The sequence below is a fragment of the Schistocerca serialis genome, chromosome 10 (assembly GCF_023864345.2).
Source record: "Schistocerca serialis cubense isolate TAMUIC-IGC-003099 chromosome 10, iqSchSeri2.2, whole genome shotgun sequence".
Lineage (NCBI taxonomy): Eukaryota > Metazoa > Arthropoda > Insecta > Orthoptera > Acrididae > Schistocerca > Schistocerca serialis.
The window spans coordinates 366,299-386,907 of NC_064647.1; positions in this window are offsets into that span (position 1 = coordinate 366,299).

The following is a 20,609-nucleotide window of genomic DNA, read 5'->3' on the forward strand; positions in this document are numbered from 1 at the left end:
GGCGCCTTTTGGTCGTCCTCCTGTGAGTCTAGAGTTTCGAATCCGACGCAAAACTGATGGTTAATTGTAATGTTCAGTGCCTCCTAATGATGATGGAACACTCAAATTGCGTTGCGATGCAATATATCGTCGACCAGCCGATTGGTCTCCAAGGGTCTATTGCTGCCTCGGGCACCTTTTGGTCGTTGTCCTGTGAGTCTAGAGTATCGAATCCGACGCAAAACTGATAGTTAATTGTAACTTTCAGGGCCTCCTAATGACAATGGAACACTCAAATTGCGTCGCGATTGAATACATCGTCCTCCAGCCGACCTGTCTCCAAGTGTTTATTGTTGCCTCGGACGCCTTTTGGTCGTCCTCCTGTAAGTCTAGATTTTCGAATCCGACGCATAACTGATAGTTAATTGTAACGTTCAGGTTTTCCTGATGACGATGGAACCCTCAAATTGCGTCGAGATTCAATACATCGTCCTCCAGCCGACTTGTCTCCAAGGGGATATTGCTGCCTCGGGCACCATATAATCCGTCTCCTGTGAGCCTAGATTAGCGAATCCGACGCGAAACTGATAGTTAATTGTAACGCTCAGGGCCTGCTAATGACGATGGAAAACTCAAATTGCGTCGAGATTCAATACATCGTCGTCCAGGCGACTTGTCTCCAAGGGTCTATTGCTGCGTCGGTCACCTTATGGCAGGTCTCCTCTGAGTCTACATTTTCGAATCCGACGCAAAACTGATAGTTAATTGTAACGTTCAGGACCTCCTAACGTGAATGGAACACTCAAATTGCGTCGAGATTCAATACATCGTCCTCCAGCCGACTTGCCTCCAAGGGGATATTGCTGCCTCGGGCACCTTATGCTCCATCTCCTGTGAGTCCAGATTGTCGAATCCGACGCAAAACTGATGGTTAATTGTAACGTTCAGGGCCACCTAATGACAATGGAACACTCAAATTTCGTCGAGATTCAATACATCGTCCTTCAGCCGACTTGTCTCCAAGGGTCGGCCTCGGGCAACTTATGGTCATTCTCCACTAAGTCTACATTTTCGAATCCGACGCAAAACTGATATTTAATTGTCACGTTCAGGGCCTCCTAATGACACTGGAACACTCAAATTCCGTCGCGATTCAATTCATCGTCCTCAAGCCGATTTGTCTCCAAGGTCTATTGCTGCCTGTGGCACCTAATGGTCGGTCTCCTGTGAGTCTAGATTTTCGTATCCGACGCAAAGCTGATAGTTAATTGTAACTTTCAGGGACTCCTCATGACGATGGAACACTCTATTTGCGTCGAGATTCAATACACCGTCCTCCAGCCGACTTGTCTCCGAGGGGATATTGCTGCCTCGGTCTCCATATGGTCCGTCTCCTGTGAGTCCAGATTTTCGAATCCGACGCAAAAATGAAAGTTAATTCTAACGTTCAGGGCCTCCTAATGACGATGGAACACTCAAATTGCGGCAAGATTCAATACATCGGCCTCCAGCCGACTTGTCTCCAAGGGTCTATTGCTGCCTCGGGCACCTTATGGTGGTTCTCCTGTGAGTCTCGATTTTCGAATCCAACGCAAAACTGATAGTTAAATGTAACGTTTACGGCCTCCTAATGACGACGGAACACTCAAATTGCTTCGAAATTGAATATATCGTCCCCCAGCCGACTTGTCTCCAAGGGGATATTGCTGCCTCGGGCACCTTATGGCCCGTCTCCTGTGAGTCTAGATTTTCGAATGCGACGCGAAACTGATAGTTAATTGTAACGTTCAGGGCCTGCTAATGACGATGGAACACTCAAATTGCGGCGAGATTTAATACATCGTCCTCCAGCCGACTTGACTCCGAGGGTCTATTGTTGCCTCGGGCACCTTATGGTCGTTCTCCTGTGAGTCTAAATCATCGAATCCGACGCAAAATGATAGTTAATTTTAACGATCAGTGCCTTCTAATGACGATGCAACACTCAAATTCCGTCGCAATCCAATACATAGCCCTCCAGCCGACTTGTCTCCAAGGGTCTATTGTTGCCTCGGGCACCATATGTTCGTTCTCCTGTGAGTCTAGATTGTCGAAACCGACGCAAAACTGATAGTTAATTGTAAACTTCAGGGCCTGCTAAAGACGATGGAACACTCCAATTGCGTCGAGATTCAATACATCGTCCTCCAGGGGACTTGTCTCTAAGGGTATATTGCTCCCTCGGGCACCATATATTCCGTTTCCTGTGAGTCTAGATTTTCAAATCCGACGCGAATCTGATAGTTGATTGTAAAGTTCAGGACCTCCCAATGACGATGGAACTCTCATATTACGTCGCAATTCAATACATCGTCTTTCAGCTGACTTGTCTCCAAGGGTCTATTGCTGCCTCGGACACCTTATGGTCGTTCTCCTCTGAGTCTACATTTTCGAATCCGACGCAAAATGATAGTTAATTTTAACGATCAGTGCCTTCTAATGACGATGCAACACTCAAATTCCGTCGCAATTCAATACATAGCCCTCCAGCCGACTTGTCTCCAAGGGTCTATTGTTGCCTCGGGCACCATATGTTCGTTCTCCTGTGAGTCTAGATTGTCGAAACCGACGCAAAACTGATAGTTAATTGTAAACTTCAGGGCCTCCTAAAGACGATGGAACACTCCAATTGCGTCGAGATTCAATACATCGTCCTCCAGGGGACTTGTCTCTAAGGGTATATTGCTCCCTCGGGCACCATATATTCCGTTTCCTGTGAGTCTAGATTTTCAAATCCGACGCGAATCTGATAGTTGTTTGTAAAGTTCAGGGCCTCCCAATGACGATGGAACTCTCAAATTACGTCGCAATTCAATACATCGTCTTTCAGCTGACTTGTCTCCAAGGGTCTATTGCTGCCTCGGACACCTTATGGTCGTTCTCCCCTGTGTCTACATTTTCGAATCCGACAAAAAACTGATAGTTAATTGTAACATTCAGGGCCTCCTAATTACGATGGAACACTCAAATTGCGTCGAGATTCAATACATCGTACTCCAGCCTACTTGTCTCCAAGGGTCTATTGCTGCCTCGGGCACCTTATGTTCGTTCTCCTGTGAGTATAGATTGTCGAATCCAACGCAAAACTGATAGTTAATTGTAACGTTCAGGGTCTCCTAATGACGATGGAACTCTCAAATTACGTCGCAATTCAATACATCATCTTTCAGCTGACTTGTCTCCAAGGGTCTATTGCTGACTCGGGCACCTTATGTTCGTTCTCCTGTGAGCCTAGATTATCGAATCCGACGCAAAACTGATAGTTATTTGTAACTTTTACGGCCTCCTAATGACGATGGAACACTCAAATTGCGTCGAGATTCAATACATCGTCCTCAAGCCTATTTGTCTCCAAGGGTCTATTGCTGCCTGTGGCACCTAATGGTCGTTCTCCTGTATTTCTAGATTTTCGAATCGGACGCAAAACTCTTAGTTATTTGTAACGTTCAGGGCCTCCTAATGACGATGGAACACTCAATTTGCGTCGAGATTCAATACATCGTTCTCCAGGGTTCTTGTCTCCAAGGGCCTATTGCTGCCTCGCGCACCTAATGATCGTTCTCCTCTGAGTCTACATTTTCGAATCCGACGCAAAACTAATATTTAATTGTATCGTTGAGGGCCTCCTAATAACGATGGAACACTCAAATTGCGTCGCGATTCAATACATGGTCCATGACCCGACTTGTCTCCAACTGACTAATGTTGGCACGGGCGCCTTTTGGTCGTTCTCCTGAGTCTAGATTATGGAATCCGACGCAAAACTGATAGTTAATTGTAACGTTCAGGGCCTCCTAATGACGGCGGAACACTCAAATTGCGTCGAGATCCAATACTTCGGCGTCCAACCGACTTGTCTCTATGGGTCTATTGCTGCCTCGGGCACCTTATGGTCGTTCTCCTGTGAGTCTTGATTATCGAATCCGACCCAAAACTGTTAGTTAATTGTACCTCCCAGCTTCCTAATGACGATGCATCACTCAAACTGCGTCGAGATTCATTACATCGTCCTCCAGCCGACTTGTCTCCAAGGGTCTATTGCTGCCTCGGACACCTTATGGTCGTTCTCCTCGGAGTCTACATTTTCGAATCCGACGAAAAACTGATAGTTAATTGTAACGTTCAGGGCCTCCTAATTAGGATGGAACACTCAAATTGCGTCGAGATTCAATACACGTACTCCAGTCAACTTGTCTCCAAAGGTCTATTGTTGCCTCGGGCGCCTTTTGGTCGTCCTCCTGTGAGTCTAAATTTTCGAATCCGACGCATAACTGATAGTTAATTGTAACGTTCACGGCCTCCTAATGACGATGGAACACTCAAATTGCGTCGAGATTCAATACATCGGCCTCCAGCCTACTTGTCTCCAAGGGGATATTGCTGCCTCGGGCACCTTATGGTCGTTCTCCTGTGAGTCTAGATTTTCGAATCCGACGCAAAACTGAGAGTTAATCATAACGTTCAGGGCTCCTAATGACGATGGAACACTCAAATTGCGTCGCGATTCAATTCATCGCTTCTCCAGGCGACCTGATTCCAAGTGTCTATTGTTGCCCCGGGCGCCTTTTGGTCGTTACTCCTGTGAGTCTATATTATCGAATCCGACGCAAAACTCATAGTTAATTGTAACGTTCACGGCCACCTAATGACGATGGAACACTCAAAGTGGGTCGAGATTCAATACATCGTCCTCCAGACGACTTGACTCCAAGGGTCTATTGCTGCCTTTGGCACCTTATGGTCGTTTTGCTGTGAGTCCTGATTTTCGAATCCGACGCGAAACTGATAGTTAATTGTAACGTTCAGGGCCTCCTAATGACGATGGAACACTCAAATTGCGTCAAGATTCAATACATCGTCCTCCAGGCGACTTGACTCCAAGGGTCTATTGCTGCCTCGGGCACCTTATGGACCGTCTCCTGTGAGTCTAGATAATCGAATCCGACGCAAAACTGATAGTTAATTGTAACTTTTACGGCCTCCTAATGACGATGGAACACTCAATTTGCGACGAGATTCAATACATCGTTCTCCAGGGTTCTTGTCACCAAGGGTCTATTGCTGCCTCGCGCACCTAATGATCGTCCTCCTCTGAGTCTACATTTTCGAATCCGACGAGAAAATAATATTTAATTGTAACGTTCAGGGCCTCGTAATGAAGGTGGAACACTCAAATTGCGTCGAGATTCAATACATCGGCCTCCAGCCGACTTGTCTCCAAGGGTCTATTGCTGCCTCGGGCACCTCATGGTCGTTCTCCTCTGAGTCAACATTTTCGAATCCGACGCATAACTGATAGTTAATTGTAACGTTCAGGGCCTCCTAATGACGATGGAACACTCAAATTGCGGTGAGATTTAATACATCGTCCTCCAGCCGACTTGACTCCGAGGGTCTATTGTTGCCTCGGGCACCTTATGGTCGTTCTCCTATGAGTCTAAATCATCGAATCCGACGCAAAATGATAGTTAATTTTAACGATCAGTGCCTTCTAATGACGTTGCAACACTCAAATTCCGTCGCAATTCAATACATAGCCCTCCAGCCGACTTGTCTCCAAGGGTCTATTGTTGCCTCGGGCACCATATGTTCGTTTCCTGTGAGTCTAGATTGTCGAAACCGACGCAAAACTGATAGTTAATTGTAACCTTCAGGGCCTCCTAAAGACGATGGAACACTCCAATTGCGTCGAGATTCAATACATCGTCCTCCAGGGGACTTGTCTCTAAGGGTATATTGCTCCCTCGGGCACCATATATTCCGTTTCCAGTGAGTCTAGATTTTCAAATCCGACGCGAATCTGATAGTTGATTGTAAAGTTCAGGGCCTCCTAATGACGATGCAACACTCAAATTGCGTCGAGATTCAATACATCGTCTTTCAGCTGACTTGTCTCCTAGGGTCTATTGCTGCCTCGGACACCTTATGGTCGTTCTCCTCGGAGTCTACATTTTCGAATCCGACGAAAAACTGATAGTTAATTGTAACATTCAGGGCCTCGTAATGAGGATGGAACACTCAAATTGCGTCGAGATTCAATACATCGTACTCCAGCCGACTTGTCTCCAAAGGTCAATTGTTGCCTTGGGCGCCTTTTGGTCGTCATCCTATGAGTCTAAATTTTCGAATCCGACGCATAACTGATAGTTAATTGTAACGTTCAGGGCCTCGTAATGAGGATGGAACACTCAAATTGCGTCGAGATTCAATACATCGGCCCTCAGCCTACTTGTCTCCAAGGGGATATTGCTGCCTCGGGCACCTTTTGGTCGTTCTCCTGTAAGTCTAGATTTTCGAATCCGACGCAAAACTGAGAGTTAATCATAACGTTCAGGGCTCCTAATGACGATGGAACACTCAAATTGCGTCGCGATTCAATTCATCGCCCTCCAGGCGACCTGATTCCAAGTGTCTATTGTTGGCCCGGGCGCCTTTTGGTCGTTCTCCTGTGAGTCTACATTATCGAATCCGACGCAAAACTCATAGTTAATTGTAACCTTCACGGCCACCTAATGACGATGGAACACTCAAATTGCGTCAAGATTCAATACATCGTCCTCCAGGCGACTTTACTCCAAGGGTTTATTGCTGCCTCGGGCACCTTATGTTCGTTCTCCTGTGAGTATAGATTGTCGAATCCAACGCAAAACTGATTGTTAATTGTAACGTTCAGGGTCTCCTAATGACGATGGAACTCTCAAATTACGTCGCAATTCAATACATCGTCTTTCAGCTGACTTGTCTCCAAGGGTCTATTGCTGACTTGGGCACCTTATGTTCGTTCTCCTGTGAGTCTAGATTATCGAATCCGCCGCAAAACTGATAGTTAATTGTAACTTTTACGGCCTCCTAATGACGATGGAACACTCAAATTGCGTCGAGATTGAATACATCGTCCTCAAGCCGATTTGTCTCCAAGGGTCTATTGCTGCCTGTGGCACCTAATGGTCGTTCTCCTGTATTTCTAGATTTTCGAATCGGACGCAAAACTCTTAGTTATTTGTAACGTTCAGGGCCTCCTAATGACGATGGAACACTCAATTTTCGTCGAGATTCAATACATCGTTCTCCAGGGTTCTTGTCTCCAAGGGTCTATTGCTGCCTCGCGCACCTAATGATCGTTCTCCTCTGAGTCTACACTTTCGAATCCGATTCGAAACTAATATTTAATTGTATCGTTGAGGGCCTCCTAATAACAATGGAACACTCAAATTGCGTCGCGATTCAATACATGGTCCATGACCCGACTTGTCTCCAACTGACTAATGTTGCCACGGGCGCCTTTTGGTCGTTCTCCTGAGTCTAGATTATGGAATCCGACGCAAAACTGATAGTTAATTGTAACGTTCAGGGCCTCCTAATGACGGCGGAACACTCAAATTGCGTCGAGATCCAATACATCGGCGTCCAACCGACTTGTCTCCATGGGTCTATTGCTGCCTCGGGCACCTTATGGTCGTTCTCCTGTGAGTCTTGATTATCGAATCCGAACCAAAACTGTTAGTTAATTGTAACTCCCAGCTTCCTAATGACGATGGATCACACAAACTGCGTCGAGATTCATTACTTCGTCCTCCAGCCGACTTGTCTCCAAGGGTCTATTGCTGCCTCGGACACCTTATGGTCGTTCACCTCGAAGTCTACATTTTCGAATCCGACGAAAAACTGATAGTTAATTGTAACGTTCAGGGCCTCCTAATTAGGATGGAACACTCAAATTGCGTCGAGATTCAATACATCGTACTCCAGCCGACTTGTCTCCAAAGGTCTATTGTTGCCTCGGGCGCCTTTTGGTCGTCCTCCTGTGAGTCTAAATTTTCGAATCCGACGCATAACTGATAGTTAATTGTAACGTTCACGGCCTCCTAATGACGATGGAACACTCAAATTGCGTCGAGATTCAATACATCGGCCTCCAGCCTACTTGTCTCCAAGGGGATATTGCTGCCTCGGGCACCTTATGGTCGTTCTCCTGTGAGTCTAGATTATCAAATCCGACGCAAAACTGATAGTTAATTGTAACTTTTACGGCCTCCTAATGACGATGGAACACTCAAATTGCGTCGCGATTCAATTCATCGCTTCTCCAGGCGACCTGATTCCAAGTGTCTATTGTTGCCCCGGGCGCCTTTTGGTCGTTCTCCTGTGAGTCTATATTATCGAATCCGACGCAAAACTCATAGTTAATTGTAACGTTCACGGCCACCTAATGACGATGGAACACTCAAAGTGGGTCGAGATTCAATACATCGTCCTCCAGACGACTTGTCTCCAAGGGTCTATTGCTGCCTTTGGCACCTTATGGTCGTCTTCCTGTGAGTCCTGATTTTCGAATCCGACGCGAAACTGATAGTTAATTGTAACGTTCAGGGCCTCCTAATGACGATGGAACAATCAAATTGCGTCAAGATTCAATACATCGTCCTCCAGGCGACTTGACTCCAAGGGTCTATTGCTGCCTCGGGCACCTTATGGACCGTCTCCTGTGAGTCTAGATAATCGAATCCGACGCAAAACTGATAGTTAATTGTAACTTTTACGGCCTCCTAATGACGATGGAACACTCAATTTGCGACGAGATTCAATACATCGTTCTCCAGGGTTCTTGTCTCCAAGGGTCTATTGCTGCCTCGCGCACCTAATGATCGTTCTCCTCTGAGTCTACATTTTCGCATCCGACGCGAAAATAATATTTAATTGTATCGTTGAGGGCCTCCTAATAACGATGAACACTCAAATTGCGTCGCGATTCTATACATGGTCCTTGACCCGACTTGTCTCCAACTGACTAATGTTGCCACGGGCGCCTTTTGGTCGTTCTCCTGAGTATAGATTGTCGAATCCAACGCAAAACTGATAGTTAATTGTAACGTTCAGGGTCTCCTAATGACGATGGAACTCTCAAATTACGTCGCAATTCAATACATCGTCTTTCAGCTGACTTGTCTCCAAGGGTCTATTGCTGACTCGGGCACCTTATGTTCGTTCTCCTGTGAGTCTAGATTATCGAATCCGACGCAAAGCTGATAGTTATTTGTAACTTTTACGGCCTCCTAATGACGATGGAACACTCAAATTGCGTCAAGATTCAATACATCGGCCTCCAGCCGACTTGTCTCCAAGGGTCTATTGCTGCCTCGGGCACCTCATGGTCGTTCTCCTCTGAGTCAACATTTTTGAGTCCGACGAAAAACTTATAGTTAATTGTAACGTTCAGGGCCTCCTAATGACGATGGAACACTCAAATTGCGTCGAGATTCAATACTTCGTCCTCCAGCCGACTTGTCTCCAAAGGTCTATTGTTGCCTCGGCGCCTTTTGATCGTCCTCCTGCGAGTCTAAATTTTCGAATCCGACGCATAACTCATAGTTAATTGTAACGTTCAGGGCCTCCTAATGACGATGGAACACTCAAATTGCGTCGAGATTCAATACATCGTCCTCCAGCCGACTTGTCTCGACGGGTCTATTGTTGCCTCGGGCGCCTTTTGGTCGTCCTCCTGTGAGTCTAGAGTTTCGAATCCGACGCAAAACTGATGGTTAATTGTAATGTTCAGTGCCTCCTAATGATGATGGAACTCTCAAATTGCGTTGCGATTCACTACATCGTCGACCAGCCGATTGGTCTCCAAGGGTCTATTGCTGCCTTGGGCACCTTTTGGTCGTTGTCCTGTGAGTCTAGGTTATCGAATCTGACGCAAAATGATAGTTAATTGTAACGTTCAGGGCCTCCTAACGACGATGGAACACTTAAATTGCTTCGAGATTCATTACATCGCCTCCAGCCGACTTGTCTCCAAGGGTCAATTGCTGCCTCTGGCACCTTATGGTCGTGCTCCTGTGAGTCTAGATTTTCGAATCCGACGCGAAACTGCTGATTAATTGTAACGTTCAGGTCTTCCTAATGACGATGGAACAATCAGCTTGCGTCGAGATTCAATACATCGCCCTCCAGCCGACTTGTCTCCAAGGGGATATTGCTGCCTCGGGCACCTTATGGTCCATCTCCTGTGAGTAAAGATTGTCAAATTCGACGCAAAACTGATAGTTAATTGTAACGTTCAGGGCCACCTAATGACGATGGAACACTCAAATTTCGTCGAGATTCAATACATCGTCCTTCAGCCAACTTGTCTTCAAGGGACTATTACTGCCTCGGGCAACTTATGAGCGTTCTCCTCTGAGTCTACATTTTCGAATCCGACGCAAAACTGATATTTAATTGTCACGTTCAGGGTCTCCTAATGACACTGGAACACTGAAATTGCGTCGAGATTCAATACATCGTCCTCCAGCCGACTTGTCTCGAAGGGACTATTGTTGCCTCGGCGCCATTTGGTCGTTCTTATGTGAGTCTAGATTTTCGAATCCGACACATAACTGATAGTTAATTGTAACGTTCCGGGCCTCCTAATGACGATGGAACACTCATATTGCTTCGAGATTCAATACATCGTCCTCCAGCCGACGTGTCTCCAAGGGGATATTGCTGCATCAGGCACGTTTTGGTCGTTCTCCTATGAGTCTAGAGTATCGAATCCGACGCAACAGTGATACTTAATTGTAACGTTAAGGGCCTCCTAATGACGATGGAACATTCAAATTGCGTCGCGATTCAATACATCGTCCTCCAGCCGACCTGTCTCCAAGGGTTTATTGTTGCCTCGGACGCCTTTTGGTCGTCCTCCTGTAAGTCTAGATTTTCGAATCCGACGCATAACTGATAGTTAATTGTAACGTTCAGGTCTTCCTGATGACGATGGAACACTCAAATTGCGTCGAGATTCAATACATCGTCCTATAGCCGACTTGTCTCCAAGGGTCTATTGCTGCCTCTGGCACCTTATGGTCTGTCTCCTGTGAGTCTAGATTTTCGAATCCGACACAAAACTGATGGTTAATTGTTATGTTCAGTTCCTCCTAATGACGATGGAGTACTCAAATTGCGTCGCGATTCAATTCATCGTGATCCAGCCGATTTGTCTCCAAGGGTCAATTGCTGCCTGTGGCACCTAATGGTCGTTCTCCTGTGAGTCTATATCTTCGAATCCGACGAAAAACTGATAGTTAATTGTAACAATCAGGTCCTCCTAATGACGATGGAACACTCAAATTGCGTCGAGATTCAATATATCGGCCTCCAGCCGACTTGTCTCCAAGGGTCTATTGCTGCCTCGGGGACCTTGTGGTCGTTCTCCTGTGAGTCTAGATTTTCGAATCCGACGCAAAACTGATGGCTAATTGTAACGTTCATGGCCTCCTAATGACGATGGAACACTCAAATTGCGTCGAGATTCAATACCTCGTCCTCCAGCCGACTTGTCTCCAAGGGGATATTGCTGCCTCGGGCACCATATAATCCGTCTCCTGTGAGCCTAGATTAGCGAATCCGACGCGAAACTGATAGTTAATTGTAACGCTCAGGGCCCGCTAATGACGATGGAAAACTCAAATTGCGTCGAGATTCAATACATCGTCGTCCAGGCGACTTGTCTCCAAGGGTCTATTGCTGCGTCGGTCACCTTATGGCAGTTCTCCTCTGAGTCTACATTTTCGAATCCGACGCAAAACTGATAGTTAATTGTAACGTTCAGGACCTCCTAACGTCAATGGAACACTCAAATTGCGTCGAGATTCAATACATCGTCCTCCAGCCGACTTGTCTCCAAGGGGATATTGCTGCCTCGGGCACCTTATGCTCAATCTCCTGTGAGTCGAGATTGTCGAAGCCGACGCAAAACTGATGGTTAATTGTAACGTTCAGGGCCACCTAATGACGATGGAACACTCAAATTTCGTCGAGATTCAATACATCGTCCTTCAGCTGACTTGTCTCCAAGGGTCTGCCTCGGGCAACTTATGGTCATTCTCCACTAAGTCTACATTTTCGAATCCGACGCCAAACTGATATTTAATTGTCGCGTTCAGGGCCTCCTAATGACACTGGAACACTCAAATTCTATCGCGATTCAATTCATCGTCCTCAAGCCGATTTGTCTCCAAGGTCTATTGCTGCCTGTGGCACCTAATGGTCGTTCTCCTGTGAGTATAGATTTTCGTATCCGACGCAAAACTGATAGATAATTGTAACGTTCAGGGACTCCTCATGACGATGGAACACTCTATTTGCGTCGAGATTCAATACACCGTCCTCCAGCCGACTTGTCTCCGAGGGGATATTGCTGCCTCGGTCTCCATATGGTCCGTCTCCTGTGAGTCTAGATTTTCGAATCCGACGCAAAAATGAAAGTTAATTGTAAAGTTCAGGGCCTCCTAATGACGATGGAACACTCAAATTGCGGCAAGATTCAATACATCGGCCTCCAGCCGACTTGTCTCCAAGGGTCTATTGCTGCCTCGGGCACCTTATGGTGGTTCTCCTGTGAGTCTAGATTTCGAATCCAACGCAAAACTGAAAGTTAAATGTAACGTTTACGGCCTCCTAATGACGACGGAACACACAAATTCCTTCGAAATTGAATATATCGTCCCCCAGCCGACTTGTCTCCAAGGGGATATTGCTGCCTCGGGAACCTTATGGTCCGTCTCCTGTGAGTCTAGATTTTCGAATCCGACGCAAAATTGATAGTTAATAGTATCGTTCAGGCACTCCTAATGACGATGGAACACTCAAATTGCGTCGAGATTCAATACATCGTCCTGCAGGCGACTTGTCTCCAAGTGTCTAATGCTGCCTAGGGTACCTTATGGTCGTTGTCCTCTGAGACTACATTTTCGAATCCGACGCAAAATTGATAGTTAATAGTATCGTTCAGGGCCTCCTAATGACGATGGAACACTCAATTTGCGTCGAGATTCAATACATCGTCCTCAAGCCGACTTGTATCCAAGGGACTATTGTTGCCTCGGTCGCCTTTTGGTCGTTCTCCCGAGTCTAGATTATGGAATCCGACGCAAAACTGATAGTTAATTGTAACGTTCAGGGCCTCCTAATAACGGTGGAACACTCAAATTGCGGCGAGATTTAATATATCGTCCTCCAGCCGACCTGACTAAGAGGGTCTATTGTTGCCTCGGGCACCTTATGGTCGTTCTCCTGTGAGTCTAAATCATCGAATCCGACGCAAAATGATAGTTAATTGTAACGATCAGTGCCTTCTAATGACGATGCAACACTCAAATTCCTTCGCAATTCAATACATAGCCCTCCAGCCGACTTGTCTCCAAGGGTCTATTGTTGCCTCGGGCACCATATGTTCGTTCTCCTGTTAGTCTCGATTGTCGAAACCGACGCAAAACTGATAGGTAATTGTAACCTTCAGGGCCTCCTAAGGCGATGGAACACTCCAATTGCGTCGAGATTCAATACATCGTCCTCCAGGGGACTTGCCTCTAAGGGTATATTGCTCCCTCAGGCACCATATATTCCGTTTCCTGTGAGTCTAGATTTCCAAATCCGACGCGAATCTGATAGTTGATTGTAAAGTTCAGGGCCTCCCAATGACGATGGAACTCTCAAATTTCGTCGCAATTCAATACATCGTCTTTCAGCTGACTTGTCTCCAAGGGTCTATTGCTGCCTCGGACACCTTATGGTCGTCCTCCTCGGAGTCTACATTTTCGAATCCGACGAAAAACTGATAGTTAATTGTAACGTTCAGGGCCTCCTAATTAGGATGGAACACTCAAATTGCGTCGAGATTCAATACATCGTACTCCAGCCGACTTGTCTCCAAAGGTCTATTGTTGCCTCGGGCGCCTTTTGGTCGTCCTCCTGTGAGTCTAAATTTTCGAATCCGACGCATAACTGATAGTTAATTGTAACGTTCACGGCCTCCTAATAACGGTGGAACACTCAAATTGCGGCGAGATTTAATATATCGTCCTCCAGCCGACCTGACTCCGAGGGTCTATTGCTGCCTCGGGCACCTTATGGTCGTTCTCCTGTGAGTCTAGATTTTCGAATCCGACGCAAAACTGAGAGTTAATCATAACGTTCAGGGCTCCTAATGACGATGGAACACTCAAATTGCGTCGCGATTCAATTCATCGCTTCTCCAGGCGACCTGATTCCAAGTGTCTATTGTTGCCCCGGGCGCCTTTTGGTCGTTCTCCTGTGAGTCTACATTATCGAATCCGACGCAAAAGTCATAGTTAATTGTAACGTTCACGGCCACCTAATGACGATGGAACACTCAAAGTGGGTCGAGATTCAATACATCGTCCTCCAGACGACTTGTCTCCAAGGGTCTATTGCTGCCTTTGGCACCTTATGGTCGTGTTCCTGTGAGTCCTGATTTTTGAATCCGACGCGAAACTGATAGTTAATTGTAACGTTCAGGGCCTCCTAATGACGATGGAACACTCAAATTGCGTCAAGATTCAATACATCGTCCTCCAGGCGACTTGATTCCAAGGGTCTATTGCTGCCTCGGGCACCTTATGGACCGTCTCCTGTGAGTCTAGATAATCGAATCCGACGCAAAAGTGATAGTTAATTGTAACTTTTATGGCCTCCTAATAACGATGGAACACTCAAATTGCGTCGAGATTCAATACATCGTTCTCCAAGGTTCTTGTCTCCAAGGGTCTATTGCTGCCTCGGGCACCTCATGGTCGTTCTCCTCTGAGTCAACATTTTCGAATCCGACGAAAAACTTATAGTTAATTGTAACGTTCAGAGCCTCCTAATGACGATGGAACACTCAAATTGCGTCGAGATTCAATACTTCGTCCTCCAGCCGACTTGTCTCCAAAGGTCTATTGTTGCCTCGGGCGCCTTTTGGTCGTCCTCCTGTGAGTCTAAATTTTCGAATCCGACGCATAACTGATAGTCAATTGTAACGTTCAGGGCTTCCTAATGACGATGGAACACACAAATTACGTCGAGATTCAATATATCGTCCTCCAGCCGACTTGTCTCCAAGGGGATATTGCTGCCTCGGGCACAATACGGTCCGACTCCTGTGAGTCTAGATTGTCGAATCCGACGCAAAACCAATAGTTAATTGTAACGTTCAGGGCCTCCTAATGACGATGGAACATTCAAATTGCTTCGCGATTCAATACGTCGTCTTCCAGCCGACCTGTCTCCAAGGGTCTATTATTGCCTCGGGCGCGTTTGGTCGTCCTCATGCTAGTCTAGATTTTTGAATCTGGCGCATAGCTGATAGTTAATTGTAACGTTCAGGTCCTCCTAATGACAATGGAACTCTCAAACTACGTCGAGAATCAATACATGGTCCTCCAGCCGAATTGTCTCCAAGGGGATATTGCTGCTTCGGGCACCTTATGGTCCGTCTCCTGTGAGTCTAGATTTTCGAATCCGACGCATAACAGATGGTTAATTGTAACGTTCATAGCCACCTAATGTCGATGGAACACTCAAATTGCGTCGAGATTCAATACATCGTTCTCCAGCCGACTTGTCTCCAAGGGGATATTGCTGCCTCGGGCACTTTATGGTCGTTCTCCTGTGAGTCTAGATTTTCGAATCCGACGCAAAACTAATGGTTAATTGTAACGTTCAGGGCCTCCTAATAACGATGGAACACTCAAATTGCATCGCAATTCAATACATCGTCCACAAGCCGACCTGTATCCAAAGGACTATTGTTGTCTCGGGCGCCTTTTGATCGTTCTCCTGAGTCTAGATTATGGAATCCGACGAAAAACTGATAGTTAATTGTAACGTTCAAGGCCTCATAATAACGGTGGAACACTCAAATTGCGTTGAGATTCAATACATCGGCCTCCAGCCGACTTGTCTCCAAGGGTCTATTGCTGCCTCGGGCACCTTGTGGTCGTTCTCCTGTGAGTCTAGATTTACGAATCCGACGCATAACTGATAGTTAATTGTAACGTTCAGGGCCTCCTAATGACGATGGAACACTCAAATTGCTTCGAGATTCAATACATCGTGCTCCAGCCGACTTGTCTCCAAGGGCCTATTGCTGCCTCGGGCACATTATGGTCGTTCTCCTGTGAGTCTAGATTATCGAATCCGACGCAAAACTGATACTTAAATGTAATGCTCAGCTCCTCCTAATGACGATGGAACATTCAAATTGCGTCGCGATTCAATACATCGTCCTGCAGCTGACTTGTCTCCAAGGGCCTATTGTTGCCTGGGGCGCCTTTTGGTCGTCCTCCTGTGAGTCTAGATTTTCGAATCCGACGCATAACTGATAGTTAATTGAATCGTTCAGGTCTTCGTAATGACGATGGAACACTCAAATTGCGTCGAGATTCAATACGTCGTCCTCCAGCCGACTTGACTCCAAGGGTCTACTGCCGCCTCCTTTCAATATATGGTCGCGCTCCTATGAGTCTAGAATTACGAATCCGAAGCCAATCTGATATTTAATTGTAACGTTCAGGGTTAACTAATGACGATGGAACATTCAAATTGCGTCGAGGCTCAATATATTATCCTCCAGGCGACTTGTCTCCAAGGGTCTATCGCTGCCTCGGGCACATTATGATCGTTCTCCTCTGAGTCTACATTTTCGAATCCGACGCAAAACTGATAGTTAATTGTAACGTTCAGGGCCTCCTAATGACGATAGTACACTCAAATTGCGTCGCGATTCAATACATCGTCATCTAGCCGACTCGTCTCTAATGGTCTATTGTTGCCTAGGGCGCCTTTTGCCCGTTCTCCTGAGTCTTGATGATGGAATCCCACGCAAAACTGATAGTTAATTGTAACGTTCAGGGCCTCCTAATGACGATGGAAGACTCAAATTGCGTCGCTATTCAATACATCGTCCTTCAGGCGACTTGCTTCCGAGGGTCTATTGCTGCCTCGGGCACCTTATGGTCGTTCTCCTGTGAGTCTAAATTACCGAATCCGACGCAGAATGATAGTTAATTGTAACGTTCAGGGCCACCTAATGACGATGGAATATTCAAATTGCGTCGCGATTCAATACATCGTCCTCCAGCTGACCTGTCTCGAAGAGTCTATTACTGCCTCGGGCGCCTTTTGGTCGTCCTCCTGTGAGTCTAGCTTTAAGAATCCGACGCATAACTAATAGTTAATTGTAACGTACAGGTCTTCATAATGGCGATGGAACACTCAAATTGCGACGAGATTCAATACATCGTCCTTCAGCCGACTTGTCTCCAAGGGTCTATTGGTGCCTCGGGCACCTCATGGTCGTTCTCCTGTGAGTCTAGATTGTCGAATCCGACGCAAAACTAATAGTTAATTGTAACGTTCAGGGCCTCCTAATGACGATGGAACACTCAAATTGCTTCGAGATTCATTACATCGTCCTCCAGCCGACTTGTCTCCAAGGGTCTATTGCTGCCTCGGGCACATTATGGTCGTTCTGCTGTGAGTCTAGATTATCGAATCCGACGCAAAAATGATACTTAGTTGTAACGCTCAGGGCCTCCTAATGACGATGGAACATTCAAATTGCGTCGCGATTCAATACATCGTCCTGCAGCCGACTTGTCTCCAAGGGCCTATGGTTGCCTCGGGCGCCTTTTGGTCGTCCTCCTGTGAGTCTAGATTTTCGAATCCGACGCATAACTGATAGTTAATTGTAACGTTCAGGTCTTCGTAATGACGATGGAACACTCAAATTGCGTCGAGATTCAATACATCGGCCTCCAGCCGGCTTGTCTCCTAGGGTCTATTGCTGCCTCGGGCATCTTATGGTCGTTCTCCTGTGAGTCTAGATTTACGAATCCGACGCATAACTGATAGTCAATTGTAACGTTCAGGGCCTCTTAATGACGATGGAACACACAAATTACGTCGAGATTCAATATATCGTCCTCCAGCCGACTTGTCTCCAAGGGGTATTGCTGCCTCGGGCACAATACGGTCCGTCTCTTGTGAGTCTAGATTTTCGAATCCGACGCATAACTAATAGTTAATTGTAACGTTCAGGTCTTCCTAAAGACGATGGAACACAAAATTGCGTCGAGATTCATACATCGACCTCCAGCCGACTTGTCTCCAAGGGGATATTGCTGCCTCGGGCAATTTATGGTCCGTCTCCTGTGAGTCTAGATTTTCGAATCCGACGCATAACTGATAGTTAATTGTAACGTTCAGGTCTTCCTAATGACGATGGAACCCACAAATTGCGTCGAGATTCACTACATCGTCCTCCAGCCGACTCGTCTCCAAGGGTCTATTGTTGCCTCGGGCGCCTTTTGGCCGTTCTCCTGAGACTTGATGATGGAATCCCACGCAAAACTGATAGTTAATTGTAACGTTCAGGGCCTCCTAATGACGATGCAACACTCAAATCGCGTCGAGATTCATTATATCGGCCTCCAGCCGACTTGTCTCCAAGGGTCTATTACTACCTCGGGCACCTTGTGGTCGTTCTCCTGTGAGTCTAGATTTACGAATTCGAAGCATAACTGATACTTAATTAAACGTTCAGGGCTCCTAATAACGATGGAACACTCAAATTACGTCGAGATTCAATATATCGTCCTCCAGCCGACTTGTCTTCAAGGGGATATTGCTGCCTCGGGCACCTTATGGTCCGTCTCCTGTGGGTCTAGATTTTCGAATCCGACACAAAACAGATGATTAATTGTAACGTTCATTGCCTCCTAATGTCGATGGAACACTCAAATTGCGTCGAGATTCAATACATCTTCCGCCAGCCGACTTGCCTCCAATGGCATATTGCTGCTTCGGGCACCTTATGGTCATTCTCATGTGAGTCTAGATTTTCGAATCCGACGCAAAACGGATAGTTAATTGTAACGTTCAGGGCCTCCTAATGACGATGGAACATTCAAATTGGGCCGAGATTCAATACATTGTCCTCCAGCCGACTTGTCTCCAAGGGTCTATTGCTGACTCTGGCATCTTATGGTCGTGCTCCTGTGAGTCTAGATTTACGAATCCGACGCGAAACTGATAGTTAATTGTAAAGTTCAGGGGATACTAATGACGATGGAACAATAAAATAGCGTCGAGATTCAATACATAGTCCTCCGGGCGTCTTGTCTCCAAGGGTGTATTTCTGCCTCGGGCACCTTATGGTCGTTCTCCTGTGAGTCTAGAATATCGAATCCGACGCAAAACTGATATTTAATTGTAACGTTCAGAGCCTCCTAATAACGATGGAACACTCAAATTGCGTCGAGAATTAATACGTCGTCCTCCAGCCGACTTGTCTCCAAGGGTCTATTGCCGCCTCGGGCACCTTATTGTAGTTCTCCTGTGAGTCTAGATTGTCGAATACGACGAAAAACTGATAGTTAATTGTAACGTTCAGGCCTCCTAATGACGATGGAACACTCAAATTGCGGCGAATTTCAACACATCGTCCTCCAGCCGACTTGTCTTCAAGGGGATACTGCTGCCTCGGGCACCATAGTGTCCGTCTCTTGTGAGTTTAGATTTTCAAAACCGACGCGATACTGATAGTTAATTGTATCGTTCAGGGCCTCCTAATGACGATGGAACCCTCAAATTGCGTCGCTATTCAATTCATCGTCGTCCAGCCGACTTGTCTCCGAGGGTCTATTGCTGCCTCGGGCACCTTATGGTCGTTCTCCTGTGAGTCTAAATTATCGAATCCGACGCAAAATGATAGTTAATTGTAACGTTCATTGCCACCTAATGTCGAAGGAACACTCAAATTGCGTCGAGATTCAATACATCGTCCTCCAGCCGACTTGTCTCCAAGGGGATATTGCTGCCTCGGGCACTTTATGGTCGTTCTCCTGTGAGTCTAGATTTTGGAATCCGACGCAAATCTGATAGTTAATTGTAACGTTCAGGGCCTCCTAATAACGATGGAACACTCAAATTGCATCGCGATTCAATACATCGTCTTCAAGCCGACTTGTATCCAAAGGACTATTGTTGCCTCGGGCGCCATTTGGTCGTTCTCCTGAGTCTACATTTTCGAATCCGACGCAAAACTGATAGTTAATTGTAACGTTCAGGGCCTCTTAATGACGATGGAACACTCAAATTGCGTCGCGATTCAATTCATCGTCATCTAGCCGACTCGTCTCTAAGGGTCTATTGTTGCCTAGGGCGCCTTTTGCCCGTTCTCCTGAGTCTTGATGATGGAATCCCACGCAAAACTGATAGTTAATTGTAACGTTCAGGGCCTCCTAATGACGATGTAACACTCAAATCGCTTCGAGATTCAATACATCGGCCTCCAGCCGACTTGTCTCCAAGGGTCTATTACTGCCTCGGGCACCTTGTGGTCGTTCTCCTGTGAGTCTAGATTTACGAATCCGAAGCATAACTGATAGTTAATTGTAACGTTCAGGGCCTCGTAATGACGATGGAAGACTCAAATTGCGTCGCTATTCAATACATCGTCCTTCAGGCGACTTGCTTCCGAGGGTCTATTGCTGCCTCGGGCACCTTATGGTCGTTCTCCTGTGATTCTAAATTATCGAATCCGACGCAGAATGATAGTTAATTGTAACGTTCAGGGCCTCCTAATGACGATGGAACATTCAAATTGCGTCGCGATTCAATACATCGTCCTGCAGCCGACTTGTCTCCAAGGGCCTATGGTTGCCTCGGGCGCCTTTTGGTCGTCCTCCTGTGAGTCTAGATATTCGAATCCGACGCATAACTGATAGTTAATTGTAACGTTCAGGTCTTCGTAATGACGATGG